Source organism: Sceloporus occidentalis, unplaced genomic scaffold (genome assembly GCF_023333645.1).
Source record: "Sceloporus occidentalis isolate IW3139 unplaced genomic scaffold, rSceOcc1.0.p SCAF_5, whole genome shotgun sequence".
In the NCBI taxonomy this organism is placed as follows: domain Eukaryota; kingdom Metazoa; phylum Chordata; class Lepidosauria; order Squamata; family Phrynosomatidae; genus Sceloporus; species Sceloporus occidentalis.
Genome location: NW_028316985.1, coordinates 8719057 through 8731880, shown reverse-complemented (window position 1 = coordinate 8731880; position 12824 = coordinate 8719057).

The following is a 12824-nucleotide window of genomic DNA, read 5'->3' as shown; positions in this document are numbered from 1 at the left end:
TAGTAAAAGTTTTGCACATATAACTGCAAGGCAGAATATAGTGGAATGACCAGGACAAAAGATAATTGTCCCAGTGATGTGTAGCATCCTGGAAAATGTAAATAATTTTTTTCTCAGACTACAAAAGACTCCTGTACAAAAATCCCACCTTTTCCAAAGTGAAAACAAGAATGTTCATTCTGAAGGTTCAGTTCTCCACCCTTTAGATTCTTTTGTTGTATTTTCTTTTATTTGTATCCTGTCCTGATTCATTGGAGCTGATAAGAACTGTTTCAAAAGCCATTAAAAAGAAAAAAACTCTCCCAATCACTTTTTGAACTTGTAATACGGAGGGTAGCTTCTGATAAGGCTGCTGTTGACTTCTTTTCAAAATCACACATTAGATCTCTCATCCTGGCCAGGCACCAACCATTTATGAAGTCAGGACCTCAAATTGTGAGAGCCCTTTCAAAATAACTCATTCTAGATCCTTAGGCTGATGCCTTGGTTCCATGGCTGCCATCTGTCATCTGCCAAGACTATTGGGCCAATTGGTCCAGTACAGGCTAGAATTCTGTTGCTGATTTATGCTGCCATACGTCATGTGTGAAGTGAGGTACTAGGAAAACCTGGTTGGTGTCAGCCAAGCACACCTTGGGAAATGTTGTGAGGTGTGGGGCTACAGGAGATCAAGTATGCAAAACTGAGGCTTATCACTGAAAGATGTAACAGCGATAGGACAGTCAGTCAGGAGAAGAACTGAATAGGATTTTGGGGAGCTGTGAATGATTAAATAGTTCAGGGGTAAATGGGTAACTTTTTTAAGTGGGTAATTTGTTTAAGTGTTTCTTGAATGTTGAGAAACCCTGATGAGAAGAATCACTGAGTGAAAAGAATCTTTGCACTTTGGGACTTAAGGGCTGTGCACACTGCCCACATTGGGGCTGTGGCAACCACATGCCGTGCCTCCAATCTGGCCTTTCCATGGTGCAAAAGGCTGCAGCCGCCAGCGCCATGGCTTTATGGTGCTCCTTTGGTGCTGTATCATCTAAACGCAGCACCAGAGGAGCACCATGATGCCACGCACTGTGTGGTGCAGTGCACAACGTCACCGTGGGATTGAACTCACCATGGAGGCTGAGTTGGTGTGTGTGTCATGTGAACGCCACACCCCTACTCCACCCCCAAGCCAGCCTTAATGGCCGGTCTACACAGGCTCTTATTCCACATAGAATTCACACATTGTTGTTTTGTGTAGCAAGCAACACTTGATGCACAAAAAACCAATATTTCTCCACAGAAATATTATCTGTGCAGAAAATATTATTTTCAACAGAGGAAAAAAAATGTAGTTGTGGACTTATTCAGCACAAAATATGCATGTGATTGCAGCATTTTCTGTGTTGGAAGCATTTTCTCTAGAGAAAATGTTTCCACAAAGACATGTATATTTATGCATTTATTTCCTGCCTGTTTTCTTCCTGCACAGAAAATGCTATTTTCTGCACAAAAATACCACATGCAATTTTTTTGGCGAATATGTCTCAAACCAAATTTGGGACTTTGAAAACTGGATAGTTGCTTTTGATTTGACCAAAACAAATTTAAAGACTGTATGGTGTTCAAAAATTTTGTCACAACAGGAGGAAAATTGATAAAAGTGACTTGTTGCCTCCTTTGGGGGGGAAATGACAAAGAATTATATCTTTAGGCAAGTATATGGTTCAGCAAAACATGGGATGGCATCATGAATTAAAAGGCCTCCTTGGAACCTGCCTCAGAAGTCTCTGCAAGGTGTTGCACAGATCCTGGGTGCATCTACCCTATAGAAATTATGTGGTTTAACTGTCATAGCGCCATCCTATACAGTCTTGGGATCTGTAGTTTTGTGGGGCACTAGCACTCTGGTAGATAAGGCTAAAGACTTTGTAAAACTACACATGCCAAGATTCCATAGGATGGAACTACAGCACTTAAAGTGGTGTCAAACTGCATTATTTCTACACTGTAGGTGCACCCTCTGTGACACACATGGGTTTGTTTGATTTTATCAAAAATATCAAGATGAAAAAAGTTCTCCAAAGAATAAAACATTACTTTATCAAGCTGTTTATTATTTATTAAACTAAGGGAGACCTGCACCTGGCCTTCTACCCATCTATCCTTCCTCCTTTTTTCTTTCTCAAACTCAGTGTGGCACTTTGTTTTACTCAAATCCAGAGGAAAATGGTTTTACCTATGAGGATAAACTTACTTGCTGTGGTCCCACAGTGTGTTTTGTTTAGTTTTAAACATGTTTATCCATGTCTTGGATCCATGTTTTTGCACCATGTCAGCACTGGCAGTGTTGAGTTTTTGGTCCAAACTCATTGAGACAGATACAATCTAAGATCTGATGAGGGATTTTGGTAGATCTGGTGTTTTTTTAAAAACTCCTGCATGGCAGAGGGTTGAAGATGATTGCCCTTGAGATCTCTTCCAACTCTATGATTCTATTATTCCATGATTCTATAGGTGTCTTCTGAGGTGTGGACTTCTGAGGAATGGAAAGTGTACGTTTTATGAAATATTGTTATCTGCCTCCCTACTGCTTGTCTAGAATTCCTGGGTTTGAAAACATAGCTCTTTTGCTTTGTGTTAAGAAAAAAAATCAGGTTTCTCTGCTTTACATAGTCTCATTCTGCATAACTCTGGCCTCCCATAGGGGGTGCTCGAGTTCTACTTCCGCGTTAGGGTGAGAAATACACATTCCCTTTCTATGAGTGAGCACGCCTTCCACCCTAGGCGTAACATACTATGTGTGAGGCCCAGGACTTATTATTGACACTGACAGATAATTTCTTATCTATAAGATGTGAAGACTGGCCAAATATCAGCATCGGTTTGTGTTGACTGCGTGTGCTGGTCCACGATCAAATTAGATTATGGAATGTAAAGGTCCTTAGAGGTTCAACCAATATAGAAACGGTTTAGCAAGTGTGAATAAATACCTATCTGAAGCTAGCAAAGAACTGAGATGGATCCTTTTACTTGGATCTCTGTTCCAAAAGTAGTCTCTCTGGCCAGTGTGAAGAACCCTTGAAATCCTTCTACACTCAAGGCATCCCACCAAGTGAAAAGGCTGCTAGAGTTATAAGGGGGGGGGGGGATGGAGCAGCAAAGGTACCATTTTGGATGTTGCTGGACAAAGCAAAATTCTCAGAAAGTTTTAAAGGCCTGCTCTTTAAATGGCAGAGAGGAAGATAAAGAGAAAAGTGTCTGATTTTAATATCTGACTGATGGGAAATATGGACACTTGCTGAAGTTAAGTAAGCAAGAAAAGCAGAAATACATCCAATGCAATTCCCCATGGTGGCATCACTAGGATTTGTGTCACCCAGTCCAATAACTCATGGTGTCACCCACACAAACACACACACACACTATATAGAATCCTTAGCCGCTCTGATAGCCTTGGCTGAAGAGCGGGGTATAAATAAATATTATTATTATTATTATTATTATTATTATTATTATTATTATTATTATTATTAGCAATGTTTGCTGTACTAACATTACCCATAAATTATTATTCCCATACATCACTGAATGTAATGGGAATTGTTGTGGCATAAACAAGTAGCAAAATTACAATTATACCTTTAAATTACAATATCATATGCACAGCTTAAACGTATTTACATGTACATAATGTAATGTGGTTAAAGTGAACACTTAGTGAGATGTGATGTTTTTAAAGAAAAATTTTAAAAAATAAAAAAATTAATAAAAATACTGAGGCATCTCTCTCTTCCTACTGAGCTTTGCCCCACTCACACCATCTCTTCTGCTGAGCTCAAGCATTTTAAAGGGATGCAGATGAACGCCACAGCCCATTTCTGCCCAAAGGCATATGTTTGGGTGGCAGTGGTGTCACCCCCTTAAGGTATCACTTGGTGCAGACAGAACTCCCTGCACTCCCCTAGTGACACCTGATTCCCAGAAAATCTCATGAACAACTGCTAAGTGGTGGATCTGTGTGTTTTTCCCTAGTGATAAACCATCTGCTCAACAGGATTGATTTATTTCAGGAAAAGATCATGCAGAGGATTGGTTTAAAATCCCATCATCAACAGAATAATGTTGACTATGTTCTGCTCCCAAAGGTTCTTTTAAGATGAAAAAGAAATAGAGGAGAGACAATTGCAAACTTTATGACACCTTGTTTACTTTAGCCATCAGAGATAATAATTCAGAAACAATAACAATGAGAGATCGTGAGAAGCAAATTCTAAAGGATGGTGGGCTGAAGATTTCTGGATTAGATTCTGAATTGTTGTAGATTCTAATCCATGAAAGATTAGAAAATGGGAAGACTACAGGAATCATATATGAATAGCAAAGCCCTGGTGGAATATATTCTTCACAATTTGCCTCTCATTGTTTGTTACACTACATCATAGATGGGACAGATGTGGATTTCCAAATGGTGCTAGACTGCAGTTCCCATCATCCTTTACAAATATGGTTCCCAGATCTGTGCCTCTTCCTGCTTCTCCAGGTGAAGGGAAGAATCTCAGGGTGAGAGCACTGTCCTGAAAAGTTTTTTAAAAACACCTGTGTGTAATAAAAATGAATTTTTTAAAAAACAAAAACGTGTGTGCTGCTGGCTCTCATTGCTGTAAATGGCAGAGTAGTGTCTATACAATCTGCAGATAATTCCTCTCTTCCATTTCCTCCTTTCTTTCACTTGTTAGTATTTGAATGACATGCTCTGAGAAACTGGCTGATGCAAAATGTATCATAAGTGCATTCCTCTTGTGCCTAGCCACAGGCTTGGGCTGTGAAATGTCAGGATCTGGAATATTCTTGACAAATCTTCTTACCAAACCTGTAGCTATGGCTGGGCATATACTCTTGGCTCTGGGGGTGGAGGAAGGGCTGGTTATAAATCTTGACCATCATTATGCCCACCATCACCACTACTATCCCTCCTACTGGTCCCATCTTCCCTCCCACAAAAAGGACAGAGTGTCCAATAATGGCATCAGAGTGCACTTATTCTGACTCAGGGTTGGGAAATAGCTGTTGTTGGCTAGGATTTTCACAGAATCATACTGTCAGAAAGTTGGAAGTGGGCCAATAAGCCACTGAATCAACACTCTGCTCAATGCAGGAAATCCAGTTGAAGCATCCCCAGAAGGGAGACATCTTCTTGGAGATGTCCAGAGAAAGAGATCCTGCAACCTTTCTTGGTAATTGGTTAAATTATCAAACAGCTTTTACTTACTCCTTTACTGAATTGCCAAGATGTGTAACAGAACACCAGCAAGCGTGCCCAGTAGACATTGGTGCCCGACACACATCAGGACTAAAGTGATGCACACTGGGACTAATGCACATTGGTCTCATTGTGCATCAGGCATTTTGCTGACTCTGCAACATTGTAGAATTATAGACTCATGTAGTTGGAAGGGGCCTCATGGCTAATCTCCTGCTCATGCAAAATCTCCAATTACACCACCCCCAGCAGGTAGTTGTCCAGCCTCTTTTTAAAGACCACCAGAGAAGGATATGTCACCATCTTTCTAGGCAATTGATTCCATTGCTAAACTGCTCTTACTGTCAAGAAGTTCCTTTCAACATTCAATCAAAATCTACCCTCCTGTAACTTAAAATGATCAGATGTGGTCCTACCCACTGGGACAGCAGGGAACAAACCTAAACATTCACCTCTGAGAGATGTAGTCCAAAAATAACTTTTCCAAGCTCTGTGCTGCCAACATACCTATTTATTCCCTACTGTGGGATCTGGGGGCTGTTTTAAAATGTAGAACATTTCTTCCATTCCTCCCCCCCCCCCCCCAAAAAAAAAAAATTCTCATTCAGTGTGATAGCAAAAGAAGGTTTTGTGGGAAAGCTCAAAGAATACATTTTCAGATTTCATGAGGAAGAGGCAAAGTTTTGGCATCATATTGCATGCAGCAGCATGCCTACAGTAAGCAATACAGCAGAGCTTAAGCTGGGAAAGAATGGGATTCTACTCTAGTCAGTGCTATTCTGACTGTGTGTGCATAACTGCAACAGGGAAGCTAAAAAGCAGCAACATCTGAACTCTCTTACTGAGCATGTGTGATTAGCAAAACAAAGAGAAAAGGGAAAACAGATAAGACTGTCTCTTTAGCTCCCTTCTGCGTGTTAGGCATAAATCTGTAAGTTTGGCCACCAAAATAAAAATCTTATGAAAAAGTGGAGGCTGGTGAAAGAAAGGTTTATGCCTGGATACATATTGGAAATAAGCCTTTGTTTGTAAAGCCATTGTTGTTGTTGTTGTTGTTCAGGGTTATCTGACCTGGTTATTTTGTGTGTATGCATGTGTGATTTAGATGTAAAGGGGAAAGAGAGTTTGGCATCATCGGCATACTGGTGGTGTTTGAATGCCAAACCTCCTCCAGACACCTCTACCAGCATTTTTGTGTACTGCTGTTCCCCCATTCCTCATATCCACAGATTCTTTATTCACAGATTCAAATGTCATCAGCTTTAAAATATTCCAAATTTAGACAAAGATACAAGTATATATTCCAAAAATCAAACCTTAATTTTGCAGGGGGGAGTGGTTAAAATAAGGGACACAATTTTATTATGCCATTATATTTAGTGGAATTTGAGCATCCATGGATTTTGGTATCCACAGTGGGTTCTGGAACCAAATCCTAACAGATATCCAGGGCCTTCTGTTGATGCTGAATAGTTGAGGAAAAGTCTAGAACCCCAAGGAACCCCACCGATCACTGGTCAAGAAGTCAAAGGGGAATCCCCAAATGCCACCTTCAAGTTTGCTCACCCCTTCCAGGAAGGAACGGAACCATTTAAAAAACCATCCTGCTGATACCTCCATCAAGCATCATGGAGGACATTTTCTGTCTTTGTTAAAGTCCTGTTGGCTTGAGTACATGCAACAGGCTGGAGGAAGAGTTCATCTTGTCCTTCACCTCAGACAGTAAAGTCTCCAGCTGGCCCACCTTATTGACACCTGCTTTGATTTATGTATATGCAAGCTAATTTATTTCTAATCCTGATGACATTTATGCAACTCAATTATCCCTTGGATTTCTGAGAAGAGCAACCACAGCAACCACTCATTAATGATACAGAAAAATAAAAAAGCATATATCTCTCTCCTTTACAGGTTGCCCTCACTTCAATTAGAATAGCAAGGCACTGAGACCATCATTCTGTCACAACAAAAGAATGAATTATTTTCTCTTTCAGAATACAGCCTAACAAACTATGGTTATTATTGATCTCACGGGTGTATGGTGACATTCAGAGGGCATCGGTAGGATTCATTGACTTCTGAATCCCTGTTTTTAAAAATCCGTCCACCAAACCATATAATATGATTAGAGGGGGGAAAGTGTAACCAATGAAGAACTTAAGTCACTATCAGTTCATTTAGGTAGTTTCTGGGAACATTAATCTGCAAGAAGCCATGATAGACCCATCGATGATCTTAACCCATTATTCTTATACAGCAAGATATTGTATATATGGAGAAAGCACATTGTAAGTGGAGAGGCAAGGTGCATTGTCTTTTTTATTTTATAGTCAAGGAGTGGGATATAATCAATATCTTGTCTCTCTTAATGATGAATTTGCTAGGTTAACTATATATCCCAGAGAAAGCAACAACTGCTACCCTCCCAAATTTCCCCTCTTGCCCTCATGCATGTAGCTGCAGCTGGCTACTGTCCAGACATGCATGTGATCCCCCAGGCACTAACAGTCCATTCCACCCTTTCCCAGCAGTAAACAGTTGGGAAAGTGCATCCTTGCCCTTTAAAGCAACCTTGAGTAGTGGGAGAAGTGTTCTGTAAGCAGACAGTGGATACTTTCTTGTGCAATAAATATAAAAATATACACACTCACATAATCCAAGAACAGACACACATATTTTACCAACAGGATTCTGGTCATTGTCTTTTCCCATCCTATCAGTTATACAGAAGCTAGCATTGTTATTGTTATTGTTGCTAACAGCCCTTGAGTCGGCCCCAACCCATGGCGACCCTGTGGACCCCCTATCTTCCACTGCTCTATTTAGGTCCTGCAGATTCAGGCCCACATCTTCCATGATTGAGTCTATTCATCTGGCATGAGGTCTTCCTCTCTTTCTACTTCCCTCCACCTTTCCTAGCATTATTATCTTTTCTAATGAGTCATGTCTTCTCATGATGTAGCCAAAGGACAACAGTCTCAATTTGATCATACTGGCTTCCAGGGAGATTTCTGGCTCTATCTACTCAAAGACCATTTGTTTGTCTTTTTGGCTGTCCATAGTATCCTCAGCTCTCTTTACCAGCACCACATCTCAAATGAGCTGGTTTTCTTTCTGTTGGTTTTCTTCACTGTCCATTTCTCATATCTTTACAAGGTAATGGGGAATACAATGGCTTTAGTGTTCAGTTGTATATCTACTCTTTATGTTCTTGTCTAGTTTTTTTTTCATAGTTCCCTCACCATTCCTAGTCTTCATCTGATTTCCTGACTGCAGTTTACATTCTGATCAATGCTTGATCCAAGGTATGGGAACTACAGTCAGTCCTCCTTATCCATGGATGTTTTAATCCATGGATTCAAGCATCCATGGATTGAAAATATTTTTTTTTAAAAAATATAAATTCCAAATAGCAAACTTTGGTTTTCTATTTTGTATAAGGGACACCATTTTGCTATGCCATTATATTTAATGGGAATTGAGTATCCACGGATTTTGTTATCCATGGGGCGGGGATGGTCCTGGAACCAAACCCCAGCAGATTACAAGGACCTACTGTATTTAACTATTTCAATTTCCTCATTGTCCAAGTTGAATTTATGTGGTTTCTCCATGGTCATTATTTTTGTTTTCTTTATTTTCAGTACTAAACCTGCCTTTGAACTTTCTTCTTGTTGTTATTATACTCTGTGACGCATGCAATGCTTCCATTAACATATGGCCAGGTATGTTGACTTCAGGGACTGTTGGCTGCTGACATGGATCTGTTCTAGGTCACAAAGAGTACCAGTCGATTGTCCTGATTCAAAATAAGTCAGCAGCCTGATTCGAAATCAGTGCAGCTGATCAGTGCACAAGAAGGAACAGCACAGTAGCAATCAGAAACTGGAGTGGGTGAGAATTTTATTTGGCCCTGTTGTCAGAGGGGAAATGAGTCTGCTCTCCAATTTACTGCAGGAACAGGAACATCATGATGGAGTTCAGCTGTGGAAAATTTCACACTTTTCATTAGCATGGTTATATCAGTAATCTGAAACAATTCAGAAATTAGAGCTACAATCCTGCAAACTGGCACTTTATAATACAAAAGAACTTTCTTTCAAGCTACAGTGATAGTATTACACTCCAGTTTTGGGAAGTGGGTGGGGCTGATAACATTTTAGCACCCACTTGTAAGATTCAGCACCTTAGATATTTCCTTTAGAGTTTAGGAAAAACCTGGAGCTGATTCACTGCCCTACTGACATGGAAGCCATGACTACCACTAGCTTTTTACAAGAAAAAAATCCCCCAAATTTGTATATTCCTTCATATAGTCCATGGAAATAAATTATTTTGAGGGGGAAGAGGAATGTGTCAATGGTTTTTACCTATTATTTTCTTATACGGTTAGAGAGGTTGGACTAGGTGACCCTTAGGATCCTTTCTAATTCTATCATTATGTAAATCTATTATTTCTAAGGGTGACACTGTTTTTAAAAAAGTGTAAGAAATTGAGCCTTGACTGTGAAGGATCTCCTAGATTTCCTCTGTTCTTTTTTTTTTTTTTTTAATATGCAAACAGCTCTGCTTGTGCAGAGGTATGTCTCCTGCCAGCCATGATTAATTCAGCATTTCTCACTATGTCTCATTTTGATTATAAATGATAACAATTTGATTTATGAGCTTTGCCAGCTGAATATTCTAGGTTGCCAAAAAAAGAACACTTGGATTCCCTCCCCCACATCCCCAGACAAACTGGCTCTGCTCATCTGGGGGTGGACAGGAGAGAGTGAAGATGACTCACTGGAAGTAGAAAAGGCTTTCAGTTCTGAGTAGGTTGTCTGAATGTAGCTCAGAGCAGTGACAGCAAGAAATCACTGAAACAATTGGATACTTTAGTGAGGAGTTGATGAGTCCAATCAATTTCAGGATCAGGTGGGAGAGGAACATAGAATTATAGCAGGACTTGCTTGCTGCAAACCCTTGTGGCAGTGATGAGAATCATACATGGACCTTTAGACAACTTCACAAACTGGGAAAGTGATGTGCCCTTTTTGAGTGAGTGCAATAGTAACACCCATTCTCTGTGACTTTTGTGACCTGTCTTGGAAACACTCAGTTACACCAACACCATTGTGTGATCAGTCGAGGAAGCTATCTGTAAGACTGGCTGTGATCAGCCATCTGACCAGTCTAGGAAACAATCTGTAACACCAACACCATTGGATGTGATCATCCATGTGTCCAGTCTAAAAAACAATCAGTAATGCCAACACCATGTGACCAGTCTAGGAAACAATTGTCCATGCGACAAGTCTAGGAAATAATCAGTAATACAAACATGATTGGCTCTCATCACCTCTGTAACCAGTCTCGGAAATACTGCTCTGCTCTCAATTTGATTTGTTCACTCCCTGTGATGTTCTAGATGTGATTGACTTGGCAGCATCTCTACTGGGCTAATGTTTTTATCTTTTTTTTTTTTACATACATGTGTGTGTGCGCCTTCATCTTGCCTGTTGACTGATGGCAACCCTGTGAAATTCATAGGTTTTCCTTAAGGAAGGAATACTCAGAGGTAGTTTACCATTGCCATCATCGGAAAATAGCTTATAAGCATCTGGTATTCTTTGAGAGTCTTTCCCAACTCTTTTTTTTCCAAAGAAAGTTCCATATGTTAAACGGCTGTGTGGCAAACAAATGCATCATGCTTGCCACTATGCTAGGAACAGCTGTCCATATTGGATTTGGCTGATGCAGATGTCTAAAATTTTTATTCATCTTCACACACACAAATTTAGCAGAATTTGCATTATTTTTTCCGCCAATGTGATGGTGAGACGTGAAGTAAAATTTGTAAGCTACCACAGGACTGAGAATAAAATAATTTTAATTGAGTAATGTATGCAAAAAGATCCAGTGTGATGTAGTGGTTGGAGAATTGAATTCTCTGTTCAGCCCTGGAAACCCATTGGGTAGCCTTGGGCAAATCACATACTCTGAGCCTCAGAAAACCCCACGATAGATTCACTTTAGGATTGTGTTAAGATTGAGAGAGCAGTCGCCATGCAACTCCAAGCAATCTTGGATGAAACGGATTATCTAGATCCATTTTAAACCTGTTTTAGGGCAGGCTACGGAGTTGAGATGGCCTTGGTCGCCTTAATTAATGATCTCCGTCTGGGCACTGACAGGAGAAATGTGACCCTGCTGGTGCTCTTGGATCTCTCAGCGGTCTTCGATACCATCAACCATGGTATCCTTCTGGAATGCCTGAGAGAGCTGGGAATCGGAGGCTCTGCCCTGCAGTGGTTCTGGTCCTACCTCTCGGATAGATTCCAGATGGTGTCGCTTGGGGACAGTTATTCGATCAAGAGGGAGCTCAAGTCAGGCATCCCTCAAGGTGCGATTCTGTCCCCAAAGCTGTTCAACATTTACATGAAGCTGCTGGGAGAGATCATCCGGAGACATGGGGCAGGGTGTTATCAGTACTCTGATCACACCCAAATATATTTCTCTATGTCTCAGACTGATGCAGTGACTAAGGATGGCATCTCTCCTTTGAATGCATTTTGAATCGGTAATGGACTGGATGAGGGAAAACAAACTCAAGTTGAATCCAGGTAAAACAAAGGTACTAGTAATAGGGACTCCCAATCTGGGAATGGAGTTATGTCAGCCAGTTCTGGATGGGGTCAAACTTCCCCTGAAGGACTCTGTCCGCAGTTTGGGGGTGCTCCTAGACTCGTCTCTCCATCTGACAGCTCAAGTGGATGCGATGGTCAGGAGCACTTGCTTTCGGCTTCAGCTGATACGCCAACTGCGCCCCTTCCTGGAGCGGAAAGACCTTGAAACAGTAGTACATGCACTGGTAACCTCTCCGCTCAACTTTTGTAATGCGCTCTACATGGGGCTACCTCTGTGTCAAGTTCAGAAACTTCAACTGGTACAGAATATGGCAGCCAGGCTGGTTACTGTCACATCTAGATTTACCCACATTACACCAGTTTTAAAATCCCTTCACTGGCTGCCTGTTAGTTTCTGGGCAAGGTACAAAGTGTTGGTTTTAACCTTTAAAGCCCTACATGGCTTGGGTCCTGACTTCTTGCGGGAATGCCTTCTCCCATATCATCCTCTCTGCACCCTTCGTTCTGCTGGGAAGAATCTGCTTCAACCAAAGAGGACTAGACTTTCGGCAGTGACCCAGCACTCCTTTTCAGCAGTTGCTCCTAGACTCTGGAACGACCTGCCGGATGGGATCCGTCAGATTACCACCTTGGAAATTTTTAAGAAGGCTATTAAGACGGATCTCTTCCGGCAGGCCTTTCCAGACTAGGTCCACCTCTATTATCCTGCCTCCCCCCCCCACACACAGACACTTCTTTCCCCTTTTCTCCATCCCTTTTTCCATCCTATCTGATCCCCACTATACATTTTTCTTTTTTTCTTTTTTACAAATCTTCCATTGATTTTAACTGTGATTTTATACTACTGTTTTAATATTTGTCTGGTTTAATCTCTTTTTAGTATTACTATGTTTTTATACTGGAGGGAGGGATAGGGGAGGGATAAGGGTTTTAGAATTTTAACTGTATCTTCTTTT